Raw genomic sequence first — 26,795 nt, forward strand, 5'->3', positions numbered from 1 at the left:
CTGGTCCCCTTTGAAACAGTGTCTCAGTTTAATGTCTCAACCAACAGACAGCACCTCTGACAGTGCAGGAGTCCCTCAGTATTGCACTGGAATGTCCGCCTGGATTGTTGTTCTCAAGCCCTGGAGTGGTTGGGATTGCACACAGCAGGATATCACACGCCATAGATCACACTTAGTTACAGGTGCTAAACAATCTTTTAAAAGAGAAAAAGAAAACCAAGCATTTCATGGAGGGGTGTGAAATTATAATGAAGTGCACTGATCCCTGATTGAGTTGAAATGTGTGCACACACCTATAATTACCTACAAACTCACAGGGAGCACTGGCCTTGAAGGGACTGCCCTGGTTAGCAACAAGATTTCACAACTGAGCTCCAAGCAGATTACCTCTGAGCAGTTTCATTAATAAATCTCCAAATTCGCTGTCTCTTATTTGTAATACTAGTTCATCTTATAAGATTGCTTTTACAATATAATTGCACTGTTGTGTGGTGATGTACCCTGCCGCAAGACTAATGCGATGTAGACATTTTCAGCAATAATGATGTGGAGGTGGTTGAAGAACTCAGTAATGAGACAGGCTGGCTGATACACATGGTCCCTTCATCCCTGCTTGACATCACATTTGCTAGCTTCAGGTAGCAGAGTGAATGCTTCAATTCAGCACGTTAGGAGGTATGTGTGTGTGTGTGTGTGGTGTGGGGGGGATCAATTTGGACTCCAATTCCTGATTGGTATCCAATAAGCCTTGCATGTGCATGGCAGGGCCAAGCATCAGTATCAATCCTCTGTAGTGAATAGCACCCCCGGCACTCATTAGTAAAGGTGATATCCTGGACGGCTGCCAGGCGTTGGTGGATCCGTAACCCGATGCAAGTCAACACTTTCCTGAGAGGTGAGGAGAATCAGTTGGAGGAGGTAGAAACCTGTCACTCACACATACCCGCGTCACAGTATTGTGGGCAATCTTGAAATGTTACAGTGCCTTATATTTGCCAAAACTACCTCAGGATGAACTTACTTTTCGGAGTACAGTGGCATATTATGAAGTCTGCAGACATTCCGCAGGAGGACTTGCTTAATAGTTATTTTTGTTAGTGTTGGTTGAGTGGGGAATTGTGGGCCAGGATAGTGAGACAAAATCCACAGGATCTTTAACATCCCCCTTACAGCAGGGCAGGGGTCAGTTTAATAACTCACTCCATACCATAAGCCTAAAAAAAGGGAGCACTGCATTGGCTGCCGCTCTGGTAATGTCTGGTTGTCGGATTCCATATGGATTGGGACTCAGAACACTGCAAATAAGCCATTGGTATCCAAGGCACGTGTGTGACTCATTGCCTAAATAGTCCTTCCATTAAACAAAGTAAATGTTGTCCTGAATATATTTCTAACCTCTGATGCTCCCTCTTTTTATGATGCCTTGAATATTTATTTAAACATCATTAACAGAACATCAAAGGGGGGGGGGGGAGGAATAAGCAATTGGTCGCTCCCTTGTGAACAGTATTAACTGGTTTCTGGGTTATTACCATCGACAGGCGCCTAAAGATGTCACCATAAAACATGCTGCAAATAAAGGGTCAAGTACTTTGAAAAGTAGCTGAGCACCCCCCCCCCCCCCCAATCACAAACCACCCTTTTCTTGAACTTTAGCAGCAGTTAAAAACAATCGATTTTCCTTACCCCGAGAAATGGGGGTCTTCATTTTTGGAAAACCTCCCTCCCTTTGAACATTCAGGGTTAACTCCACGCTGGAGAAAAACAATGCCTGAAGGTTTGAAGGGATTACCCCTCCCGCCCCCAAAACCACCAGCGCGGGTTTGTTACCATTAGATTTCTACATTTAATTGAAGGTAGAATATGTCGGGGGGGGGGGGGGGGGGTTAGCATATTTTCCCTTGCATGCAGGCCACTGCTGGATCCCTGTTCTATTGGAAAGGAGGCGGACAGGGGAGTGAAGGGGTGTTGGGGGACAGCCAGGGTCTGTTTCCAACCGCGTTGCACATCCCGTTCTGGAGGCTGACGGGGGAAAGCTGGAGGGCGGCGGGGCTGCCTGAGAATGAGGCGGGAATGAGCCTCATTGCGAAGGGGGAGAGGGAGGGCAAAACAAACACAGAAAACAGCTGGAAGCGTCAGGAAGAAGCCCCCCCCCCCCCTCCTTCTTGTTATATCTGTGCTGCAGAGTGAAGTGAACAACCTGTTGTTGTAGTGGATCGGCTGACTAGGTGAAAAGATACAAAGATACATTCACACAGGACAGACAGGCGGAGAGGGCAGATGGATGAGCAGAGATAGGAGGTAAGGTTTTATTGTGGAGGGTGATTTGGGGGGAGGTGGGGAGGGCGGGGGGAGATGTCCCGGGCGGGAGACAGGCTATAAAGGGCGAGGAAGAGGGTGCACATAAGGGAATAAAGCAACATCGTGAACGATCCACTAAAACAGAGTGGGGATGGGGAGAGGAGGCAGAGACACTGACATTTTGAGACGCTGACATTTTGTTTCCAGCTTTTCTGTGCTATATTTCGGTGGAAAAGATTGAAAAAGCAAGCACTTTGCAAGTAGATGTGTCAATCAATACATAACAATTTAACCAACTGTTTCCTATTCGTGTCTCTGTTGCACTTTGCAGTCCCAAACCTGGGCATCTAATCTGTAATAAGTACCGTTGCGGAATAAGTATTTGGAAGGAAGAAAAACTGGGCGAGAGGCATTTTAATAAGAATTTCCTTTGAGTTATGGGCAGGTTGGCGATGCGTTAAAGGGAAATTCACTCACCAGCAATTTGGAATGTGAGATTATTTTTGTGTCCCCCCCAAAAAAAATCAAACATTTCTTTTAAACAGGCCTCTGAATATAAAACCGAGATGGATGGAATTATTTATTTCTGCAAATATTAGACGTTAAATCTGTATTTGATTTATGTTTTGATTTGACCGTTCTCTTTGGGCATGTTGGTTGCACAGAAGAGGGCTTCCTGAAGTCCTTGTAACAGTGACACCTGCTGCCTGTCTCTGGGATCAGCCTCTGTGCCTTTTACCGGCTCTTCCCTTGGCCGGCAAGGGGTTCAAGGCAGCAACTTCTCCATTCCCTCCCCCTACATCCCCCAACGCACAGTAAAACGATCAGTGACCCCCTTCAGAGTTGCACTGCCGAAGAGAAAGTTAAATGCAATGCGAGAAGATTGAGAAAACATGTCTGTGTTCCACTCGTGGAATGAGCAGCAAAAGGTGCAATTTATTAACAGATGGAATCGACCCTCATGTTAATGAGGATGGGATATTGCAATTAGTTTTTCTTCTGGGAATATGCGTTTTGTAAAAGAATAATAATGGGAGAAGTGGTCATACTCTCCCCTTCCTCTTCCCTGGACCCAATCCCGGTCTTGCCCTATTGGTTCGCTGCAATTTCCCCCTGAACTGCTCATTGAGAACCTGCCCCCCTCCCAGTAAGGAACATTGGTGATGAGAAGTATAGGAGGGGATGGCTGACTGGTAAATGTGACTAGATGATGAAGGTCGAGCTAAATCCTGGTTGAAATCGACCTGGCAGGAAGCAATAGCAAAGTGGTTAATTTCAGCATCAACAAACAGGAGTAAAATATCTGTCAGTGATTTTTGCAGTTGTGAGTTTTGACCCCCCCTCCCCGGTTGAAATAACTGCAGTTGGCTAGCGCAGTGGTTGTAAATATTGTAACCTTTTAAAAAAATAGTCACAGTAAGTTGACAAAATATATAACGGCAAAGACGCCCTCTAGCCACATTGAATAACCATAGCAAGAAATGTTGAAGCCTTGCTATATTTTTCTTTTAAATTGCTACTGAAATATTCCATTAATGGAGCGAGATGCAGGTTTTACAAATGAAGCTTGAGTTCGGGAGATTGTTTACGGGAGAGGTGTTTACGGCAGAGGTTCCATGGATCACTTCCTTTGGGGCAGTTGGTAAAATCGAGGCCACTCAAAATTGTCCACATTACCAAGATAATTCAGCGTACAAAGTAGGGGCTTCCATTGATTTGAAAAGCCCTGTGTGTTTTTTCTTTGAAACGTTTTTAATCTCTATCTGTGTGTGCACCTGCTGTGTAGCACTACTACACAAACATTAAAGGCACCTGCTGATCCATCCCCCGCCTGCACTTCAGAAAATCGGACCATACAAAGGCGTTCCTACTCCGGCATATGAGCAGAAGCTTAAGCGGGAGAATCCGGTTAAGAAGGTCGTGCAAGGCTGGTCCAAGGCAACAGAAGAGCTCCTACGGGACTGGCTGGAGTCAGTGGACTGGTCCATATTCAAGAACTCTGCAACCGACCTAAACGAGTAAGCCACCACCGTCACAGACTTCATCAGCAAGTGTGCAGAAGATTGTGTGCCAAAGAATATAGTACATACGTTCCCCAACTAGAAACCATGGTTTAAACGGGAGATTCACTCCCTACTGAAGTCCAGGTCTGAGGCGTTCAAGACAGGTGACCCTGACCTATACAATAACTTTAGGTACGATCTACACAAAGCCATCCAGGGCCAGCAAGAGAAAATACCAGACTAAGCTAGAGTCAGAGACTAACGACACAGACTCTTTACCGTTGTGGCAAGGCCTAAACGACATAACGGGCTACAAAGCAAAGCCGAATAGAATCTCCGGCAGCTGCGCACCCCTCCCCGATGACCTCAATGCATTCTATGCTCATTTCAAGCAGGAAACAATCATACTGCTGTCAACTTCCCCAGCAGCCTCGGACACACTCATACCCACCGTCACACCCATACCCACCGTCACACCCATACCCACCGTCACATCCATACCCACCGTCACAGCCTCCAAAGTCAGATTGGACTTCTTCAAAGTGAACCCACGGTAAGCAACGGGTCCTGACAAAGTCCACGGTTGTGCAGTCATATCCTGCGCAGACCAACTGGCAGAGGTGTTCGCGGACATCTTCAACCTTTCCCTACTCCGTTCCGAGGTTCCCACCTGCTTCAAGAAGACCACCATCATACCAGTGCTAAAGAAGAACCAGGCAACATGACTCAACAACTACCATCCGGTGGCCTTAACATCTATCACTCTGAAGTGCTTCGAGAGGTTGGTCATGAGACACATCAACTCCATACTCCCAGAAGGCCTTGATCCACTGCAATTTGCAAACTGCCACAACCGGTCCACAGCAGGTGACATCTCCCTAGCCCTACACTCATCCCTGGAGTATCTTGACAACAATTCATTGACTACAGTTCCGCCTTCAACACCATGATCCCAGCCACGCTCATATCAAAACTCCAAAACCTAGGACTTGGTTCCTCCCTCTGCAACTGGCTCCTCAACATGCTGACCCATAGACCACAATCAATAAGGATAACCAACAACACCTCCTCCATGATAATCCTCAATATCGGGGCCCTGCAAGGGTGCATACTTAGCCCCCTATTATCCTCCCTGTACTTCACACCTGGCTCCAACTCCATCTACATGTTTGCTGATGACACAGCTGTAGCAGGTTAGATCTCGAATAACGATGAGTCAGAGTACAAGAGGGAGATGGAGAACCTAGTGTAGTGGTATAGTGACAATAATCTCACTCTCAATGTCAACAAAACCAAGGAGTTGGCTATTGACTTCAGGAAGCGAAGTATCGTACACACCCCTGTCTGCATCAATGGTGCCGAGATGATTAACAGTTTCAAATTCAGATAACAGTACACATCACCCAAAATGTGTCCTGTTCCACCCACGTCGACGTTCCAACCAAGAAAGCGCAACAACGCCTATATTTCCTCAGGAAACTAAGGAAATTTGGATTGTCCACATTTCTACAGATGTATCATAGAAAGCATCCTATTTGGCTGGATCACAGCCTGGTATGGCAAATGCTCAGCCCAATACCGTAAGAAACTATAGTGAGTCGTGAACACAGCCCAGTCCATCATGCAAAACCACCTCCCATCCATTGACTCCCTTGGGAAAGTGGGCAGCATAATCAAAGACCCATGCCACCCAGGTTATTCCCTCTTCCAACCTCTTGCATTGGACAGGAAACACAAAAGTCTGAGAACATGCACTAACAGGTTCAAAAACATCTTCTTCCCCGCTGTTACCATACTTCTCAATGACCCTCTTATGGACTGAATTGATCTCTTCACACATCTTCTCTACTGTGTAGTACTACACTCCGTATGCTTCACCCAATGTCTGTGTCTATGCATTTACATTTTGTGTCTATCGTATGTCCTATGTTTTTCATGTATGGAACAATACTTTACATTGTTCCTTGGTATACGTGATAATAAATCAAATCAAATCTCCTGACCTGTTGAGTATGTTTGGATTATATCATAGGATCCCTACAATGCAGAAGGAGGCAATTCAGCACATCAAGTCTGCACTGACCCCCTGAAAAGAGCACCCGAACCAGGTCCACACCCCGCGGCAACGCCTCCACCCCCCCCCCCCCCCCCCCGCAAATATACATCACTGCATTATCTGTTTTACTATGCTTACCCAATACTTATCCCTCAACCAAAATAACGAAAACCGTTATCGCTCCAATGTGTGTGAGAACTTGCTGGGTGCAAATTGGATGCTGTGTTTCCTACATTACAACAGTGATCACGCTGCAAAACACCTTTTGTGACTTTCTGCAGTCACTTACTCACTTGCTTGCTTGCTTACTTACTGCAAAGTCCCTCTAGGCAGCTTTCGGGTTGGATTTGGGTCCAGGTACTTGTTTGCCGTGTCCAATGATTCCTGTTCATTTGTCCAGGTGGAATTCGCGTTGAAGTCCTGTGAGGGAGGGTTTTGATGACAGCACATTTTTTCTTTAGTGATTATGCTGCTTAGGAGGGAGCTGAGATGGGTTCTTTGGGATAAAGTTAGTTCCAAGGTGACAGGGCTGCTAATGGGAGATTGCAACTTGTCAGTCCCTCAGTGGCAGCTTCAATAATTTGAAACCTGAGCTATCCAGGTCGAAGATACCCCCAGGGTCGTCTTCATGATTGACTTAACTACAGAAAATGCTTGAAAAACACAACAGGTCTGGCGGCATCTGTCAAGAGAGAAACCGAGTTAACGTTTTGAGTCCAATATGAACTCACTCCCAGTTCTGAAAAAGTCATATTGGACTCCAAACATTAACTGTTTTTATTTCAGATTTCCATCACCACAGCATTTTGCTTTTATCCATGACTGAATTACCAGCTTAACTCATTGACAAGGATCTCAGGCCTCAGGCCTGATCAGTAAGCTCCAGATAACCCCAACCGTTTAAGCTGGACAACAAGTGCCTTTGTGTTGGCGAACTGTGTGATTTTTGTCTGGTGTTGCTCCAGTCGCTAGCCTCCCCATCCTCATCCAGTGCACGCCATGCACTTGGGATGGGTCCCTGAGTCTCAGTTCTTGCCAACCCAAGCCTCTGTTGTGTCATTTCGGTAAGTGGAGTGCATTTCCGCAGCAGTGATTTTCAAACCTTTTCTTATGACTCGTATCGACATTTGCAGAGACCCCACTTTCCTAACTTCAGAGAGTTAGTGTGAGGTCCTGTTAGGAAGTTGGAATGAAATGAAAAGTAAATAATTGGATTAAAAAAAACTGATAGGGATTTAGTTGGACTGAGGAACTGAGAGATGTAGATTAGCCCCATTGTGGGCAGCATGGTAGCACTTTAGCACTGTTGCTTCACAGCGCCAGGGTCCCAGGTTCAATTCCCGGCTTGGGTCACTGTCTGTGCGGAGTTTGCACGCTGTCCCTGTGCCTGCGTGGGTTTCCTCCGGGTGCTCCAGTTTTCTCCCACAAGTCGCGAAAATCGTGTTTGTTAGGTGAATTGGACATTCTGAATTCTCCCTCCATGTACGCGAAAAGGAGCCAGAATGTGTGGACTGGGGGCTTTTCACAGTAACTCCATTGCAGTGTTAATGTAAGTCTACTTGTGACAATAAAGATTATTATTAGCAGGGTGAAATAGGTACTTCATTAAGCAAAGTGGAGACTGGCAGTCCAGATATCTAGATTATTGCCACACTCAGTTGCAGAGCAGAACTCCCACAGCCAATCAAGCTGTTCTGTAAAAACAAACGCAACAGAGGTCTGTCTCTATCAGACCCCATAAATCCTACCTTAAACTGAGAAGAAAAATTCTCAAAAGAAAGCTTAAGGTCCTGTGTGGTAATAGTTTGCTGGATTTGGCTTATAGTGTTGAAACCTATGGAATGTTGTTTTGGGGAATGTGTGTGCTTGGAGTTTGGGAAAGTAGATAGATTTGGATTGGGGGGGTAATTTCAGTATACTGACTGGCTAACCATTATTGTAGTTAGTTGTAAAAGTTGTTCTTTACTGTTCCCTTTCTTGTTCCATGTTTTAAAGTTTAATTAGCGTTTTGCCATTTGAATACTTACAATAAGATTGACCTCTTTCCTCACCGGGTTGCATCCCTTTTCTCACATTTTGTTCCCAAATCGCAAAAATAAATAGTTAAGAATCGGCGTTCCAAGATTCCCTTCCGGGATTTGGGATGCCTTCACATTGAACATCAGCGGGGTTCATAACAGGTACCCAGTGGAAAATGTTGCTGCTATTGCATTAAATATTTTTTTAATTAGCTTCCAGCAACAGAGAGAAACTGCTGATAGTTCAACATACAGAGAGAAATAAGGAAATGTGATAAGGATGATGAACATTACTGCCCTGGAATCCAGTTTGAAAACCAGGAGCCCGACAGCGGGAAAATGGAGATTCATATTAGGGATCAGATTGATTTGGGCATAACGATGCCGAGGCGGTTCACTGGGTATGTAAGGCACATGGAAGGAGAAAAGGAAATCTGTTGTGTTTATATTCTTCTGGAACTATGGGGGGGGCAGAAGATGACTCATGTGACAGTACTATCGTCCAATAAATGCAATTAATTCAGAGAAGCTCCAGGAAGAGGAAATTAAACAAGTTATTTGTACAACAGCTCAGGAAATACAGGACAAAATGTAATTGTTCCAAATGGCAATAAAACCAGAGAATGCTGGAGACGCACAGCAGGTTCCTCAGCACTGGGAAGGGTAAAGGCGCATTAGTGTATTGGGTAGAGACCTTTCATCAAAATGGGCAGATAGTTGCTGCTGCTTTATACGGCTGGAGGGGAATGGTCGGAGGGAACAATCAATCAAAGGCAGTGTTGATCCTGACACATAGGAGGGGTTATTGGCTGACAAACAGGTCTTATAAAAAAGACAGGAGGAGGCTTAAATAGCTGCTTGCCTCACAAAAGAGCACCTTTGTGATGTTCTCAAATATTTTTGAAATAAATAAATTGAACAAAGAAAGGCAGAGAGACGTTATTGGATCTGCACCCTATAAGCAACGTCCAGAATGGAGTGGGGTCTGTTGGGGGGGTCGGTAGTATAAATTGGCAGCTAAATTAGAGCAAATACAAGGGTTGTTTACGAAAATAGTTTGGATTTGAGCAGTTTTAGGGGCCTCTTTGCCAGGCTCCCACGTCATGTCCAACCCTCTGGTGATGTGACGGCCCGCCCCCAATGACGTCAACCTCCACCCCCAATGACGTCAAACTCCACCCCAGTGACATCAAGCCCCGCCAGATTTTGACTATATGGCAGTGTCTTCCGGATAGATTTCTTCCCTCACTTCAGCTGCAGAACAATGAGCTTGAGCAGTATCTTGTAGTTCCAGTCCCATTTCAGAGTCCACTTCTCCTTGTTCAGTTTTTCAGACGCTGTGTTGTCTCCTGAAATTGGTAGGTCAAAGTCATCAGACAAGTCACTAAAACCTTTGATGGATGTTGTTGTTGAGGATGAATGTGCAATTTGGGGACAGCTCAATACTTCAAAACTTTTAAAGTAAAGTGCCAGACTGTCTTTTTGCCTAACTTCATCCTGTTGCCTCACCTTCAACCTTCTGTGTTTTAACTGCCAGCTTCATAGTGTCTCTTCATAATATCTGATCTGTCTTGATTTCAATGAATGTGGATTTTCAGAAAGAGCAGGCTTCTTTGTCCTCCTCAGCCCTGGGGGTCGAGTAGTCACTGCAGCTGCTCCCCTCGATGACCTAAGCTTACAGGTGTGCTAGTGGCTGACTGGTTGTCTGGCTGCTTCTGATGGTTATCTGGCCTGGCCTTGCTCTCGCCCTCACTAGTCCGTTTGTTACTCAGCTCCCTCACTCAGCCCTGGCCTCTGGTTGAGTTGCCCTGCTGATCCCTGAAAGCCACAACACCTCCACCTGCCTGGCACCTCCCAACTACTCACACCTCTCGCTCGGATAGCCAGGCCTCGAGCCTCAAATACCGCGTGCGCTCCTGGCTGGCAGCCTGGCTGCTGCTGACTATCTGGCCTGGCCTCTGCCCTCACCCGCCCAGTGCTACCCAGCCCTCTCACTGTCAGTCCTGGCCTCTGGTCGAGCCACGCAGCCAGCTGCTGCTCCCCAAAAACCATGATGGCGGTGCTTGTCTGGCCCTTGCACCTCCTGACTTTTCATGTCTCTCACTTGGGTAGCCGGGCCTCGAGCCTCAACAACCACATGTGCTCCTGGTTGATAGCTTGGCTGCTGCTGGGTGCTGGCTTTATCTAGCCTGTCCTGACGTGGCTTCTGCTCTTTCTTTGGTTGGCTGATTGGCTGCACCACTGCTCCCCTCGACAACCATCGGCCCATGCCTCCTCCTTGCCTCGCTGAAGGCTTTGTAGGCCGTACCCCAATGAAAGAACCAGGGCCTCACTTTTGCCTCAGGCTGCCAGGCCGTATGTCAGAAACCTGGCTGTTGTTTCACTGAATGAAAGCTCAGAAACTTCACACCAGACAATCAAGATATCCATCTGAACTGCTCTAAGTCTCCACACCTCTCCATGTCTGGCACGCTGTTTTTCTGCTCGAAAGGAAAGCCAATGTTATTCTATACTGCCCGTTGATAGGCTCATTCTTAAACCTATCAGCAAATTCAGAGTCACCAGGCTCTGATTGGTGCCCCCATCCCATAGCCACCTTTCAGTATGGGCCCCCCCCCATTGGCTGGGGCCCTGCGCTGCAGCACTGTGTGTTTCATTGCAAGTCGGCCTCTGTATTTGAGGATTGCACAGCAGTTAGAAGATAGACTGGATACCACTTCTGAAGTTTGATTGAGTTCCGTTGCACCAATGTAAGGAGCCAAAGATGGAAAGGGAATAATGGGAGAGAGAATCACAGAATTGTTACAGAAGGAGGCCATTTGGCCCATTGTGTATGCACCAGCTCTCCAACTGAGCATCATGGCTTAAAGGGGAGTTGAAGTTGTGGGAGAATGTCAGGCAGCAGGGTCATTCAGTCTATGCTGTGTCCTAGCAATGTGAAGGAGACTGCGGCAGCATACTCAACTGAATATATGGTAATAGATGCAAATTACTGTCTCAGATGGTGTGCTCAAGACCCAGGGTAATGGTGTGGTAAGAAGTGAACAAACTTGGGTTACATGGAAAGGCGCAGGAGAGAAGGCAGCCAGACGTCTGGTTGGCAGAAGACCGTCTGAGGTAGCTACCACTGGGGGAAGGCTCGCTCTGGAATGTAGAGAGGGAAGGGAGGAAAAATTGGGATTGGTGGTCGGATTATATTACAGGCGGCAGAGATAATCTGACCAATGAATAAGATGGAAGATGGGCAAGGGAGGGCAAGGGGAAGTTAGTAAACATCTGAGAACAAGGGTTTCCAGTTGGTATTAAGACTGGTATGTTTGATAAGCAATGTGAGGCCATGTTATCCTCTGCCAGTTAACTGTAGTGAAGAGCTCGACATGCATGTACACTGCTTCAACACTGGTAGAAATACATGACTGTCCCTCTTTAATTGTGTGTTGCTGTCAGGATGACTACATCCAAAACCTGTTTGATAAGATGAAACAGAAGTGAGCGAAATTGCAGCTTTTTTACTTCTAAAAGCCTCGTTGATGTGAATCATGAAAAATGTGCACATGTGGTTGAGGAGATCATGGAAAGAAAATATTTTACTCCAAATCACATCTGCCATCCCCGTAACCACCATTATACACTGCGATTATGGTTTTAGCTGAATGAGCCTGACTGTGAACAGGCTCTCACAACTAAACCTGGCTCCCATATCCCGGTATCCAAATCAATCCACCTTTTTTCTTGATCCAGCTCCTGGAATAAAGGGGGCCGGATTTAGCAGTGGAAACTCAGGGAACCAACTCGAGGACATTGGTCACCTGTGACCTGACTTGGAGCAGCACCAGGAAAACCGTGGCTCACAAAAGTAACCAAAGGGCAGAACCTGATGCCTCATACAAGCTACTGGAATGGTAACTCAGAGATTTTGATCTCCTCTACCATTTTTAACAATGAAGGAGAGGCTCTCCGCTGTTGTGAAAATCCAAGCAAGTGTTATAAATCTAGGATGTTCAAGAGGCTGGAATTAGGTAACTGCAGATACCTTGGAAGTGTTGTGGGATGTGGTAGTACCAGGTACTGCGGTACCTAAAAGGCTGATGACCATTGGTTAGACCCAGGAGTCTATCATTGGCTGTGCTACGTAGCTCCGCCCTGACAGGCGGAGTATAAGAAACAGTGCCGTCCCAGCAGCCTTCACATTCTGTACCGAAGCTGCTGGGGAACACGTTCTAGTCGATTAAAGCCTTCAGTTATGAAATCACTTCATCTTGAGTGTAATTGATCGCGCATCAATTTAATCTACTGGACTTAACCTGGAAGTATGGATCTCCAAATCAAATCGGAGTGCCTTCCACTCAGCCCCCACGCGGAGAACTCGGCTGCAATATTTAAACACTGGCTGGCGTGCTTTAAAGGCTACCTGGAGACGGCCACAGGCACCCCCTCAGAAGGACAGAAAATGCATCTCCTGCGCTCAAGGGTCAGCCCTGGGATCTACACCCTTATCGAGGAGGCGGAGAACTATGATGCCGCGATCGGACTGTAAGAAGGACATTATATCTGCCCTGTAAATCAGGTCTACGCACGTCACCTGCTTGCAACTAGACGGCAAAACCCCGGGGAATCGTTGGAAGACATCTACCGGGCGCTACTGGTGCTGGGCCGAAACTGTGGCTGCCCGCAAGTTTCGGGGAGCGAGCACACGGAACTTTTAATCAGGGATGCTTTCGTAGCAGGTATGAGCTCCTCAGATATCATAGAATTTACAGCGCAGAAGGAGGCCATTCGGCCAATCGAGTCTGCACCGGCTCTTGGAAAGAGCACCCTACCCAAGATCAACACCTCCACCCTATCCCCATAACCCCATAACCCAGTAACCCCACCAACACTAAGGGCAATTTTGCCGGATATCTGCCAAAGACTCCTAGAAAAGGACACCCTGGGACTTAGAGAGGCACGGGCCCTGGCAGGGTCCAAGGATGTTGCCTACAAAAATGCGCAGTCCTATGCACCTGACCGTGCGGTGGCCCACTGGGCTGCGTGGCACCCCGCAGCGGCAGCCCCACAGACCTTCCCCCTGACCCCGCAGGCCTGCGCTACGAGATGGCCCGCTAACGCCGCCGGGCTCCGCTGTTTCTTCTGCGGGCAGGCGAATCATCCCCGCTCCGCGCTGCCCGGCCCGCACCGCTGCCTGCAAAGGGTGCGGCAAGAGGGGCCACTTTGTGGGGGTCTGCCAAGCCCGCGCCGTGGCCGCGGTCTCCAGCGACTCCGGACCGTCGCGGCAACCCCCCCTTCAGGCCCCGACCGGCTAGCACTCACCACCACCCCCCTATCCTAGGGCCACGTGCAACCCACGGGCGCGGCCATCTTGAACCCCAGACACCACGCTGGATGGGTGGGCGCCGCCATTTTGTCCATCGCCGCTGCCATCTTGTTCATCCCCGGCACCATGTGCGACCCATGAGTGACGCCATCTTGAATGGGGCCCCAGGCCCCCAGCACGACCGACTACACGCTGCCCGATCAAAACTCGCAACTGCTTCATCTGGCCTCGGTGACACTGGACCAAAGTCGACCCCGGACACTCGCAACAGCTACAACGACGGTCTTCATCAACGGCCACGAGACGTCTTGCCTGATTGACTCTGGGAGCACGGAAAGCTTTGTTCACCCTGACACGGTAAGGCGCTGTTCACTTGTTACCCACCCTGTAAACCAAAGGATCTCCCTGGCCTCCGGGTCACACTCGGTGGAGATAAAGGGGTTCTGCCTAGCGAACCTCACTGTCCAAGGCAGGAAATTTGACAATTTCCGCCTGTATGTTCTGCCGCACCTCTGCGCGGCTACCCTCCTGGGGCTGGACTTCCAATGCCATTTGCAAAGCCTGACCTTTAAATTCGGCAGCTCTATACCTCCCATTACTGTCTGCGGCCTCGCGACCCTTAAGGTCGACCCGCCTTCCCGGTTTGCGAACCTCACCCCGGATTGCAAACCCGTCGCCACCAGCAGCAGGCAGTACAGCGCCCAGGACTCGACCTACATCAGGTCCAAAGTCCTGATGAAGACCACTGGCCACCACCCCCGCCGGACTCTTTTTTTAACAGGGGGTGAATGTAGTAGTACCAGGTATGCGGTACCTAAGAGGCTGATGACCATTGGTTAGACCCAGGAGTTTACCATTGGCTGCCGTTATGTAGCTCCAAACGGTGCCATCCCAGCAGCCTTCACTTTCTGTACCGAAGCTGCTGGGTAACAAATTCTAGTAGATTAAAGCCTTCAGTTATGAAATCACTTCGTCTTGAGTGTTATTGATCGCGCATCAATGGGGTTAGAGGAGATTCCAGAGATGGGGAGGGCCAAGGACATGGGACATTTGAAAACAAGGATGACGATTTTTTAAATTGAAGGGTTACCTCATTACCTTTGGATTACAGCATCTCTCATTTTCATAGAGGGCTGGAATGAGGTTGGTTTGGGATTTGCATTTTGTGGAAATAGCTGTGCATGTGGAACCACAGCTGCCCACAGTCATGTCTGATTTACATTAGCCAGGAGTGGAATACACAATGTATGTAGATTAGACCTGAAAGGAGCAGGTCTAAACTTTGTAGAATCCTTTGGGAGAGATGATGTCTTTTGGGTTTGTTAAAAGTGGACAGCCCCACTTCAAAGTGAGTAAAAAGTGTATAAATTCATTGGGACTGTCAGGTGGAATTGTCAAAAAGGTCGAGAGTAACTGTCAAAAGTGTTAAAAGGAAGGGCAGCACAGTGACACAGTGGTTAGCACTGCTGTCTCACGGCGCTGAGGACCCAGGTTCGATCCTGGCCCTAGGTCACTGTCCATGTGGAGTTTGCAGAGTCGCCCTGTGTTTGCATGGGTCTCACCCCCACAACCCAAAGATGTACAGGGGTGGATTTGCCACGCTAAATTGCCCCTTGATTGGGAAAAAAAGAATTGGGTACTCTACATTTATTTTTAAAAAGTTTTTTTTAATTAAAAAAGTGTTAACAGCAACTGCCAAGCTGTCAAGGTTTTCAAAAACACTGGGCGGGATTCTCCGACCCCCCCGGCGGGTCGGAGAATCGCCGGGGGGGCGGCGTGAATTCCGCCCCTGCCAGCTGCAGAATTCTCCGGTGCCGGGGATTTGGCGGGGGGGGCGGGGGGGGGGGGGGGAATTGCGCCACGCCGGTCGGGGGCCATTGGCAGCGGCCCTCCCGGTGATTCTCTGGCCCGCGATGGGATGAGTGGCCGCCCGTTTTTTGCCGGTCCCGCCAGCGTAAATTAGAGTAGGTCCTTACCGGTGGGACCTGGCGGCGCGGGCGGCCTCTGGGGTCCTCGGTGGGGGGGGGGGAGGGGGGGGGAGAGCAGGTGGCCTGGCCCGCGATCAGGGCCCACCGATCCGCGGGCAGGCCTGTGCCGTGGGGGCACTCTATTGTTCCGCGTTGGCCGCTGTGGTCCTCCGCCATGGCCGACGCGGAGATGAACCCCCTTGCGCATGCGCTGGGATGAGGCCAGCACATGCTGGCGCTCCTGCGCATGCGCCAACTCGCGCCGCCTGGCGGAGACCTTTCGGCGCCGGTTGGCGTGGCGCCAAGCCCCTTCCCCGCCGGCCAGCAAACCACTCCGGGGCCGGCCTAGACCCTGAAGGTGCGGAGGATTCCGCACCTTTGGGGCGGCCCGATGCCGGAATGGTTCACGGCACTCCTCGGCGCCGGGGCCCCCCGCCTCGCCGGGTAGGGGAGAATCCCGCCCACTATCATTTACATCTTTGGAAAAAAACTGGAGTGTTTAAAAGAAACGTTGTTTGTTATTTCACTCTGTTGACATAAACCTGAGGGCTACCATTACTGGATTTGTGCTGCATGACTGATTTTGCAACCTTCCACTATCACAGTCGGGTAATTTTCATTTCACAGTTTGATTGACAGTTGCAAATGGTTATATAATCTTTGAAGTGGGGCTGTGAATTTTAGGGCTTGTTTTTATAAGGGATTACGCACTTGAATTAAATGTTTCTTATATGGGATTATGTAGTTGAAGGAATGCAACTAGTGAATAAGTTTTTATGAATTGGAATGCATTTAAAAAATAAAGTCTGCAATAGACACAACATTTTTTCATTTAATCTCAGCATGGCTCCTGAGGTCTGCCCATAGTGGATACTAGGTGAGTTGGCATGGTAAGTGTAAGCACAAAGAGTGGTGGGTGAGTGGTATGGGTTGGCACTAACTTGGCATAGGGGCCATAAATGGGTATGAGGGTGTAGGTGGAGGGTATAGGTTGGTTTGGAGGGACGAAGGCTCCTAGAAATGGACACACTGGGACTTATTGAGGCACGGGCCCTGGCGGGGACTATGGACATTGCGTATAAAAATGCACTGGCTTTTGCCCCCGGCGCGTGGCGCCCCCCTGGGCTGCGTGGCACCCCGTAACGGCAGCCCCCCCCCCAGACCTATCCCCTAACCCCGCAAACCTGCGCGACGAGACGGCCCACTATCGCTACCGGCCAACGCTGCTTTTTCTGCGGGCAGGAGAATCATCCCCGCCCGCGCTGCCAGGCCCCCACCGCCACCTGCAAAGGGCGCGGCAAGGAGGGCCAATATGTCGGGGTCTGCCAGGTCCGCGCCGTGGCCGCAGTCTCCAGCGACTATCGGCAGCATTTAGTTTAGGTCCCGGCCGTCCAAAGCCCACCGCCGCCCTCCTATTCCCTGGTCGCGTGTGATCCACGGGCGCGGCCATTTTGCCCCCCCCGGCCACCACGCTGGATGGGTGGGCGCCGCCATTTTGTCCCTCGCCGCCGCCATCTTCGACATCCCCGGACTCCATGCGCGACCTGTGGCTGACGCCATCTTGGATGGGGCCTCAAGCCCCCAGCACAGCCGACTCCATGCTGCCTGACCAGAACTTCCCCTTGCTGTAGCTGGCCTCCGTTACCCTGGACCAGAGTCGGCCCCGGACGCTAGCGAAAGCCACCACAATGATCGCCATCAACGGCCACGTGACGTTGTGCCCGATCGACTCCGGGAGCACGGAAAGCTTTGTCCACCCCGACACGATAAGGCGCTGTTCTCTTGTCACCCATCCCGTAAACCAACGGATCTCCCTGCCCTCCGGTACACACGCAGTGGAGATAAAGGGGTTCTGCCTAGCGAACCTCACTGTCCAAGGCAGGGAATTCCACAATTTCCGCCTGTACGTCCTGCCGCACCTCTGCGCAGCCACCCTTCTTGGGCTGGATATCCAGTGCCACCTACGAAGCCTGACCTTTAAATTTGGCGGCCCTATACCCCCCCCCCCTTACTGTCTGCGGCCTCGTGACCCTTAAGTCGACCCGCCTTCCCTGTTTGCGAACCTCACCCCGGATTGCAAACCCGTCGCCACCAGGAGCAGACGGTACAGTGCCCAGGACCGGATCTTCATCAGGTCCGAGGTCCAAACGCTGCTGAAGGAAGGGGTCATCGAAGCAAGCAACAGCCCCTGGAGGGCTGGAGTTGTGGTGTTAAATCCGGGGAGAAACATAGGATGGTCATCGACTATAGCCAGACCATCAACAGGTTTACGGAACTGGATGCCTACCCCATCCCTCGTATAGCCGACCTGGTAAACAGGATTGCACAATACAAGGTTTTCTCCACAGTGGATCTCAAGTCTGCTACCACCAGCTGCCCCCCCCATCATGGTGACCGCCAGTACACTGCCTTCGAAGCAGATGGGCGGCTCTATCACTTTTTAAGGGTTCCCTTCGGTGTCACGAACGGGGTCTCGGTCTTCCAACGTGAGATGGACCGAATGGTTGATCGGTACGGCTTACGCGCAACGTTCCCGTATCTTGATAACGTCACCATCTGCGGCCATGACCAGCAGGACCACGACACCAACCTCCGAAAATTTCTCCAGACCGCGAATCACCTTAATCTGACCTACAATAAGGATAAATGCGTGTTTAGCACCGACCGTCTAGCCATCTGAGGCTACATAGTGCGAAATGGAGTCATAGGCCCCGACCCTGAACGCATGCGCCCCCTCATGGAGTTCCCCCTCCCTCACTGCCCCAAGGCCCTAAAGCGCTGCCTCGGCTTCTTTAGCTATTATGCACAGTGGGTCCCTAATTACGCAGACAAGGCTCGACCCCTGATCCGGTCCACAACCTTCCCCCTGTCGACGGAGGCCCGCCAGGCCTTCTGCCGCATCAAAGCGGACATCGCAAAAGCCACGATGCGCGCCATCGACGAGTCCCTCCCCTTCCAGGTCGAGAGCGATGCATCCGACGTAGCTCTGGCCGCCACCCTCAACCAGGCGGGCAGACCCGTGGCTTTCTTCTCCCGCACTCTCCATGCTTCCGAAATTCGCCATTCCTCGGTCGAAAAGGAGGCCCAGGCCATAGTAGAAGCAGTGCGACACTGGAGGCATTACCTGGCCGGCAGGAGATTTACTCTCCTCACGGACCAACGGTCGGTGGCCTTCATGTTCGATAATGCGCCGCGGGGCAAGATTAAAAACGACAAGATCTTGCGGTGGAGGATAGAACTCTCCACCTACAATTACGAGATCTTGTACCGTCCCGGGAAGCTAAACGAGCCTCCTGATGCCCTGTCCTGCGGCACTTCTGCCACCGCACAAGTGGACCGCATCCGAGCCCTCCACGAGGACCTCTACCACCCGGGGGTCACTCGTTTCTTTCATTTCATTAAGACCCGCAACCTGCCCTACTCCATCGAGGAGGTCAGGACAGTCACCAGGGACCGCTGAATCTGCGCGGAGTGCAAACCGCACTTCTACCGGCCAGAGAGAGCGCATTTGATAAAGGCTTCCCGTCCCTTTGAATGCCTCAGCATGGATTTCAAGGGCCCCCTCCCCTCCAACGACCACAACACGTACTTCCTGAACGTGATTAACGAATGCTCCCGGTTCCCATTCACCATCCCCTGCCCGGACGTGACCACGACCACCGTCATCAAGACCCTCCAGGGTATTTTTACACTGTTCAGTTTCCCCGCTTACATTCACAGTGATAGGGGGTCCTCCTTTATGAGCGACGAACTGCGTCAATTCCTACTTAGCAAAGGCATCGCCTCCAGCAGGACGACCAGTTACAACCCCCGGGGAAACGGGCAGGTAGAAAGGGAGAATGGAACGGTCTGGAAGACCGTCCTGCTGGCCCTTCGTTCCAGGAATCTCCCAGTCTCCCGCTGGCAAGAAGCCCTCCCAGTGGCCCTTCACTCCATCCGGTCGCTGCTCTGTACTACCACAAACCAGACCCCTCACGAACGTCTCCTTGTTTTCCCCAGGAATTCCTCTGGGACATCGCTCCCAACCTGGCTAGCGACACCCGGACCCGTCCTGCTGCGGAAACATGTGAGGGCGCACAAGTCGGACCCATTGGTTGAGAGGGTCCACCTGATGCATGCCAACCCCCAGTACGCCTACGTAGCGTTCCTCGACGGCCGCCAAGACACGGTCTCCCTTCAGGACCTGGCGCCCGCCGGAGCCCCACGCGCACCCGCACCATTGCCCCCACCCTCCCCGCAGCACCTGACCGGAGGGTCAGTACTGCCGCCGCCCCTACCCAGCGCCGAACAGGCACCGACGCCCCCTACAGGTGCCCCTCCCCCTGCCCACTTTTCGCCCCAACAGCGCCGCCTAGGGGTGACGAAGCTGCCTGGGAGGAAGACACCATGTTCCCGGAGCCACAACTGCCGGGGCCCCCACTAGGATCATCGCCGAAGCCCAGACGCTCCAGAAGGACGACCAGGCCACCCGATTGTCTGATTGCTGCGCCTTAAAACAAAAAAAACCTTTTTCTGTTACCCTCGACATCACGGTACCTCCATACCCGGTCCTACCATGCAAAAGGCGACAGTAACGCTGGCCATCACCCCGCTGGGTTCTTTTTTAACAGGGGGTGAATGTGGTAATACCAGGTATTGCAGTACCTGAGAGGTGGATGACCATTGGCTAGACCTAGGAGTCTACCATTGGCTAACGTACATAGCTCCGCCCTGAGAGGTGGGGTATAAGAACCAATGCTGTCCCAGCAGCCTTCACTTTCTGTATCAAGGCTGCTGGGTACAGTTCTAGCTGATTAAAGCCTATTAGTTATGACTCACCTTGTCTCGAGAGTAATTGATTGTGCATCACTGGAGCACAGCCTGCCTCTGCCCCCTGCAGCCTCCACACCTTTTGTGCGATTGCCCGATCTGAATCCCAGCCACCTTGGAACGGAAATCCCAAATTCCGGGCATTTCCTCCCGGGTTGGGTTTGCAGAGCCAGGAAAGGTCACGACTCTCGTGTTCCCGACCCAGGAGCAATAATTCAGGCCATTGTTTACAACCTATCACTTTGATTAAGTGTTTGATGATTTGACCCAATGGGCCAGGATTTTCTCATAAGTCCCTGTGCTGCTCCACAGCATTTTACCAGCCATCAGGCCTCTTAGCCTGCCACCGGGCTGTCAGTGAGGTCTAACACAATATTTCCTTGCGTACTCTGTTTAGAATGTGCCTCTGAAGGACGTTTTATAGGGGAGGCACAGTGGTTAGCACAGCTGCCTCACAGAGCCTGAGACCCGGGTTCAATTCTGGCCTCTGTGGAGATTACACATTCTCCCTGTGTCTGCGTGGGTTTCCTCCGGGTGCTCCGGTTTCTTCCCACAGTCCAAAGATGTGCAGGTTAGGTGCATTGGCCATGATAAATTGCCCCTCCTTGTCCAAGGAAGCACAGGTTAGGTTACGGGGATAGGGTGGTGGAGTCGGCCTGGGTAGGGGGCTCTTTCATTGGGTCGGTGTCGACCTGATGGGCTGAATGACCTTCTTTTGCATTGTAGGAATTCTATGATTACGTTCAAGGTGCTGTCTAAATGTAATTTGTTGTTTTGAAGTCATTCCACCATTGGCACTCAGCTGCCTCGGGCCTCGTCTGTGGAATTCCCTCCAGAAACCTCTCTGCCTCTACCTTGCACTCTTCCTTTAAGACGATCTTTAACTAAGTTTCACCAAGTTTCAGGTCACCTGTCTACATGGCTCAATGTCATATTTCATTTGATAAGGTGCCTTGGGACATTTTACTGCACATAAAGGTGCTATGGATATCCATGTGGTTACTGTTATTGTTGTCAAAGGAAACAGATTAAGTTTAGTCATCATTGGCCCTCAGTTTATTATTCCTCTTTACCCATCTTATGGCTCGGTGTGTTTTCTGAGAAAGAATAACGACCTTTCTGAAAAAATCCTGAAACCTGTGGGACAAAAAAAAATGCACGGTTTTGGTTAAAATAAATCCCTCTGATATTAAAGCTAAAATACGACAAAGAAATATTAGTGGACTGCTATCAATAAATGTTTTTAAAAGGCTTTAAATTAAAGTAAGACTATTTAGAACTTATGATAAAAACAATTTTTAAGATTGAACAGCTCTGCTCCAACGGATGGTCATATCCTTCGAGTGAGCCAGTTTATCTGGTGAAAGATCCCACTTATTTCATCTCATGTCTCTTTTTTTATTGTAATCGTGTGTGTGCAGTGACATCACAACCCTGAAATTGCTTTGCCGTTTCTGTTGGACAAAGATCATCAATCGAGTTCACCATTGAAGTCTTTACCACAGAGCATCCATATTTATCATCTGCACTCTATGCAGGCAATCTGCATTTTTCTATTGCATTCATCAATGTAGAAGATAAATGAGTGACCCTGGAAATGCGGTGTGGGTGGGAGGGGGCAGTGGGAGAAAAGTGGATTTGTTTGTGTAGTATGCCGGTATGAAACGGGGCGCAGAGATTTTTCTTATTCATTCCCGGTTTGTGGGCATCGCTGCTTCGGTGAGTATTTGTTGACCATCCTTAATTTCCCTCGAGAAGGTGACGGTGAGCAGCCACTGCAGTCCATGTGGTGTAGGTACAACCACAGTGCTGTTAGGAAGGGTGTTCCACAATTTTGGTCGAACGACATTGAAGGAAAGACAATACATTTCCAAATCAAGAGTGGTGAGTGATTTGGAGGGGAACTTGCAGGTGATGGTGTTTCCACGTATCTCTTTCCTTTGTCCTTCGAGGTGATGGTGGTTGTGGGTTTGGAAGGTGCTGTCAAAGGAGGTATTGAAAGTTGCTACAGGGCAACTTACAGATTGTACTCACTGCAGCTACAGTGCAGCAGTGGTGCAGAGAGTGAATATTTAAGGTGGTGAGTGGGGTGTCGATCAAGCAGGCTACTTTACCTCGACACTATTGAGCTTCTTGAGTGTTGTTGGAGCTGCACTCATCCAGGCAACTGACAAGTAGTTTCTCACATTCCTGACTTGTGCCTTGGTAAACAGGCTTTGGGAAGTCTGGAGGTGAAAACTCACTATAGAATACCAAGCTTCTGGTGTGCTCTTGTAGACACAGTATTCTGGTCAATGGTAACCCCCAGGACGTTGATCGCGGGGGATTCATTCAGCAATGGTAATGCCATTGAATGTCAAGGGGAGATGGTTAGATTTTCTCTCTTGTTGAAGGTGGTCATTATCTGGCACTTGGGTAATGTGAATATTACTTATCAGCCTAAGCCTGGATATTGTCCAGGTCTTGCTACATATGGACACGGACTGTTTCAGTACCTGAGGAATTGCAAATGATACCGAACATTGCGAAATCACCAGCAAACATCCCCACTTCTGACCTTATGATGGAAGGAAGATCATTGATGAAGCAGCTGAAAACACTCAAGTCTGAGGGCTGAGGAGATTGGTCTCCAGCAATTACAATAATATTCCTTTATGCTATGTGTGACTCTGACCAATGATATTCCTTGGTGTTGGGTGTGACTGACCAATGATATTCCTTGGTGTTGGGTGTGACTCTGACCAATGATATTCCTTGATGCTGGGTGTGACTCTAACCAATGATATTACCGTATGCTGGGTGTAACTCTAATCAATGATATTCCTTGGTGCTGGGTGTGACTCTAACCAATGATATTCCTTGGTGTTGGGTGTGACTCTAATCAATGATATTCCTTGGTGCTGGGTGTGACTCTAACCAATGATATTCCTTGGTGTTGGGTGTGACTCTGACCAATGATATTCCTTGGTGCTGGGTGTGACTCTAATCAATGATATTCCTTGGTGCTGGGTGTGACTCTAACCAATGATATTCCTTGGTGCTGGGTGTGACTCTTGAAATCCATTGAGTTAAATACCTCCTTTAACTCAAGGGTGGTCCATTCTTAACTCAGTTCCGTGACTCTGACCTTTTATCCTGTTTGGACCAAAGATGCCCTGCATTTTGTTGACAGTAATTTACCACGTCGTTGGTTGCATGGCAGTGATGTAGCTAGACTGGAACAACTTGTTAGATAAATAGCTAGTTCTGGAGCACTAATCTTTAGTACATCTGGATGTTGTCAGGGTTCTTCAGCCTTTCTTATTATGCAGTTGTTTCGCGATATCAGGTGGAGTGAAATGAATTGGCTGAAGAGTGGCTCCTGTGATTGGGTGGTCCTCAGGAGGAAGATCATTCACTCAACACTTTTGGCTGAAGGTGTTTGTAAATGCTTCAGCCTTGTCTTTTGCACTGAGGTGCTGGACTGCCCCTCCAGGGAGGATGGGAATTTTCATGGCAACACTTTCTCTTGTTAACTGTTTAATCCACCATCATTTATGACTGGATGTGGCAAATTGGTTCAGTAGTTAACTACTAAAGCTGCCTCGTAGAAGCATTGAACATAGAACATTACAGCGCAGTACAGGCCCTTCGGCCCTCGATGTTGCGCCGACCTATGAAACCACTCTAAAGCCCATCTACACTATTCCCTTATCGTCCATATGTCCATCCAATGACCATTTGAATGCCCTTAGTGTTTGCGAGTCCACTACTGTAGCAGGCAGGGCATTCCACGCCCTTACTACTCTCTGAGTAAAGAACTTACCTCTGACATCTGTCCTATATCTATCGCCCCTCAATTTAAAGCTATGTCCCCTCGTGCTAGACATCACCATCTGAGGAAAAAGGCTCTCACTGTCCACCCTATCCAATCCTCTGATCATCTTGTATGCCTCAATTAAGTCACCTCTTAACCTTCTTCTCTCTAACGAAAACAGCCTCAAGTCCCTCAGCCTTTCCTCATAAGATCTTCCCTCCATACCAGGCAGCATTCTGATAAATCTCCTCTGTACCTTTTCCAATGCTTCCACATCCTTCCTATAATGCGGCGACCAGAATTGCACGCAATACTCCAAATGCGGCCGCACCATAGTTTTGTACAGCTGCAACATGACCTCATGGCTCCGAAACTCAATCCCTCTCCCAATAAAAGCTAACACACCGTATGCCTTCTTAACAACCCTCTCAACCTGGGTGGCAACTTTCAGGGATCTATGTACATGGACACTGAGATCTCTCTGCTCATCCACACATAATGAAAGGGTGTGTTATCCCATTGGCTCCCAAAGAAAAGAGGATCATTTGAAAGTACATGATAGAACTAGAAACGGAACCTCTTCCACTTCTTTGATTCCTCGATCAAATATGATTTTTCAGGAGTCTTGGCCATTTCAGAGGGCATTTAAGAATCAACCACAAAGGCGGCGCGGTGGCGCAGTGATAAGCTCTGTTGCCTCACGGCGCCGAAAGCCTGGGTTCGATCCCGGCCCCAGGTCACTGTCCGTGTGGAGTTTGCACATTCTCCCCGTGTTTGCGTGGGTCTCACCCTCACAACCCAAAGATGTGCAGGGTAGGTGGATTGGCCACGCTAAATTGCCCATTAATTGGGAAAAAAATAATTGGATGTTCTAAATTTAAAAAAAGAATCAACCACATTGCTGTGGGTCTGGAGTCACATGTAGGCAGACCAGGTAAGGATGGCAGATTTCCTTCCCTAAAGGACATTAGTGAACCAGTTGGGGTTTTACAACAATCAACGATAGCTTCATGGTCATCATTAACCCTTCAATCCCAGATTATTTTGAATTACAATTTAACCATCTGTCCTGGTGGTATTCAAACCTGGGTCACCAGAGTGTTACCCTGGGTCTCTGGATTACTCGTCCAGCGACAATGCCACTCCGCTACTGCCTCCCCTAAATATATGGGCTAATGCAAACAGCCTTTGGCATCTAAGGAGCTTGGGTCAATCTGCAAGAGCATTCTGGAAGGCAAAAAAAATCTAGAATATTTAAAAGGAGCAAAGAGGCAGCAAAAATGGTGACTGATTACACGGCATTCCTGAGGGAGTGCTGTGGTGTCAGTGGTGTACCCCTTTGGATGAAGCATTAAATTCTGCTTGACCAGGGAAACATTGAAAACCATACAAACAAAGGTAGGAAGCTTTCCTGGTCTCTTGGCCGACATACCTCACTTAGATAACATCACCAAAACGGATCCAGGTGACTGTCCATCTCATTGTTATTTGTGAGGTCCTGCTGTGCACAAACTGGCTTCTAGGTTAAGAACCACCACATTCCAAAGCGTAACTCATTGGAGATGAGGCATGTCGAGATGATTTTTGAGGAACGAGTTAAGGCATTTCTAAAGTGCAAGTCTTTCTTTTGCGGATGCGCTCCAAATCGTGAAAACAGGTTGACCTGCCCTGTAGCGACTGGTGGAATTATTTTTTAAAAGTACACAGCCCATCACTTTAACAGCTGAATGATCCATTAGAGAGTTTCCACTCTCTGATGAATACTGATGGTGTTTAGTTTGCTGAGTTTGAGTGGTCCCTATCCCCAGCCCCACGGGGCACTAACAATACAAAACTACAAGAAAGACTGACAGATTTATTGGAATCTCTGAAGGATGCAGAAATATAATGACATTTAGTAGTGTATGGAGTATTATGCAACTTGATTTTCAGATAATATTTCATAAAAGACATCTGTTTAAAGTGAAACCTCTTGGGTAAATAGGATATACATTATTCAATAACTGGAAACAAAAGCCATGTATTATGGTATCGGTTCTAGTTGTACAACAACCTCAAAAATTAGTTCCAGAGTCCGTGCAATCGATTATTTCTAAATATTTTTATTGAGAGTATTAAGAATGGAAGGTGTCGGTTTGACACCATTTGTGTGGAAAACAGATGTCTGGAAGAAAGTGATATAATGTATAAGCTTCTGCCTTTAACTTGGGACGATAACCCAGTTCAGGGTATTCGGGCCTGTGAAAGTCTACATCTGGCTAAATCGCAGGGTAGATACTCTGACAGCATTAACTAACCTATGGGCTAGACCCAGACCTGTGTCTCCAGCATATCCGTCAACCGAGAAAACTACCAGCGGTTTGCCTGTGACTTTACAGCATTTCCCCTTCCGCATGCATGTCAAATTCAAAATAGCCCTGCAAATAAGCTTATGCCGTGAGAAATCAAGTAGATGCGCTGTGCAGTGGGACACAGCATTGCAACTTAAGCTGAAAGTGTGCTTGACCATTATTTTTCATAATTAAAAGAAA

General features: G+C 49.0%; 1 protein-coding gene across 6 annotated transcripts in view; it reads left to right on the plus strand.

Annotated features, from left to right (window-relative positions):
- The first annotated feature begins 832 nt into the window (after positions 1-832).
- The window catches only part of slc29a4a (solute carrier family 29 member 4a), a 310,533-nt gene continuing 284,570 nt past the window's right edge, over positions 833-26,795 (plus strand). For 2 of the 6 annotated variants that reach the window (XM_072480909.1, XM_072480911.1), the window contains exon 1: positions 2,062-2,301. The gene's annotated coding sequence lies outside the window, so the exon portion shown is untranslated. Of the gene's footprint in view, positions 896-2,060; positions 2,302-26,795 lie in introns of those variants that run through there. The other 4 variants (XM_072480908.1, XM_072480913.1, XM_072480912.1 and 1 more) reach the window with 3 other exon arrangements.

This window comes from Scyliorhinus torazame, chromosome 17 (genome assembly GCF_047496885.1).
Source record: "Scyliorhinus torazame isolate Kashiwa2021f chromosome 17, sScyTor2.1, whole genome shotgun sequence".
Classification (NCBI taxonomy): domain Eukaryota; kingdom Metazoa; phylum Chordata; class Chondrichthyes; order Carcharhiniformes; family Scyliorhinidae; genus Scyliorhinus; species Scyliorhinus torazame.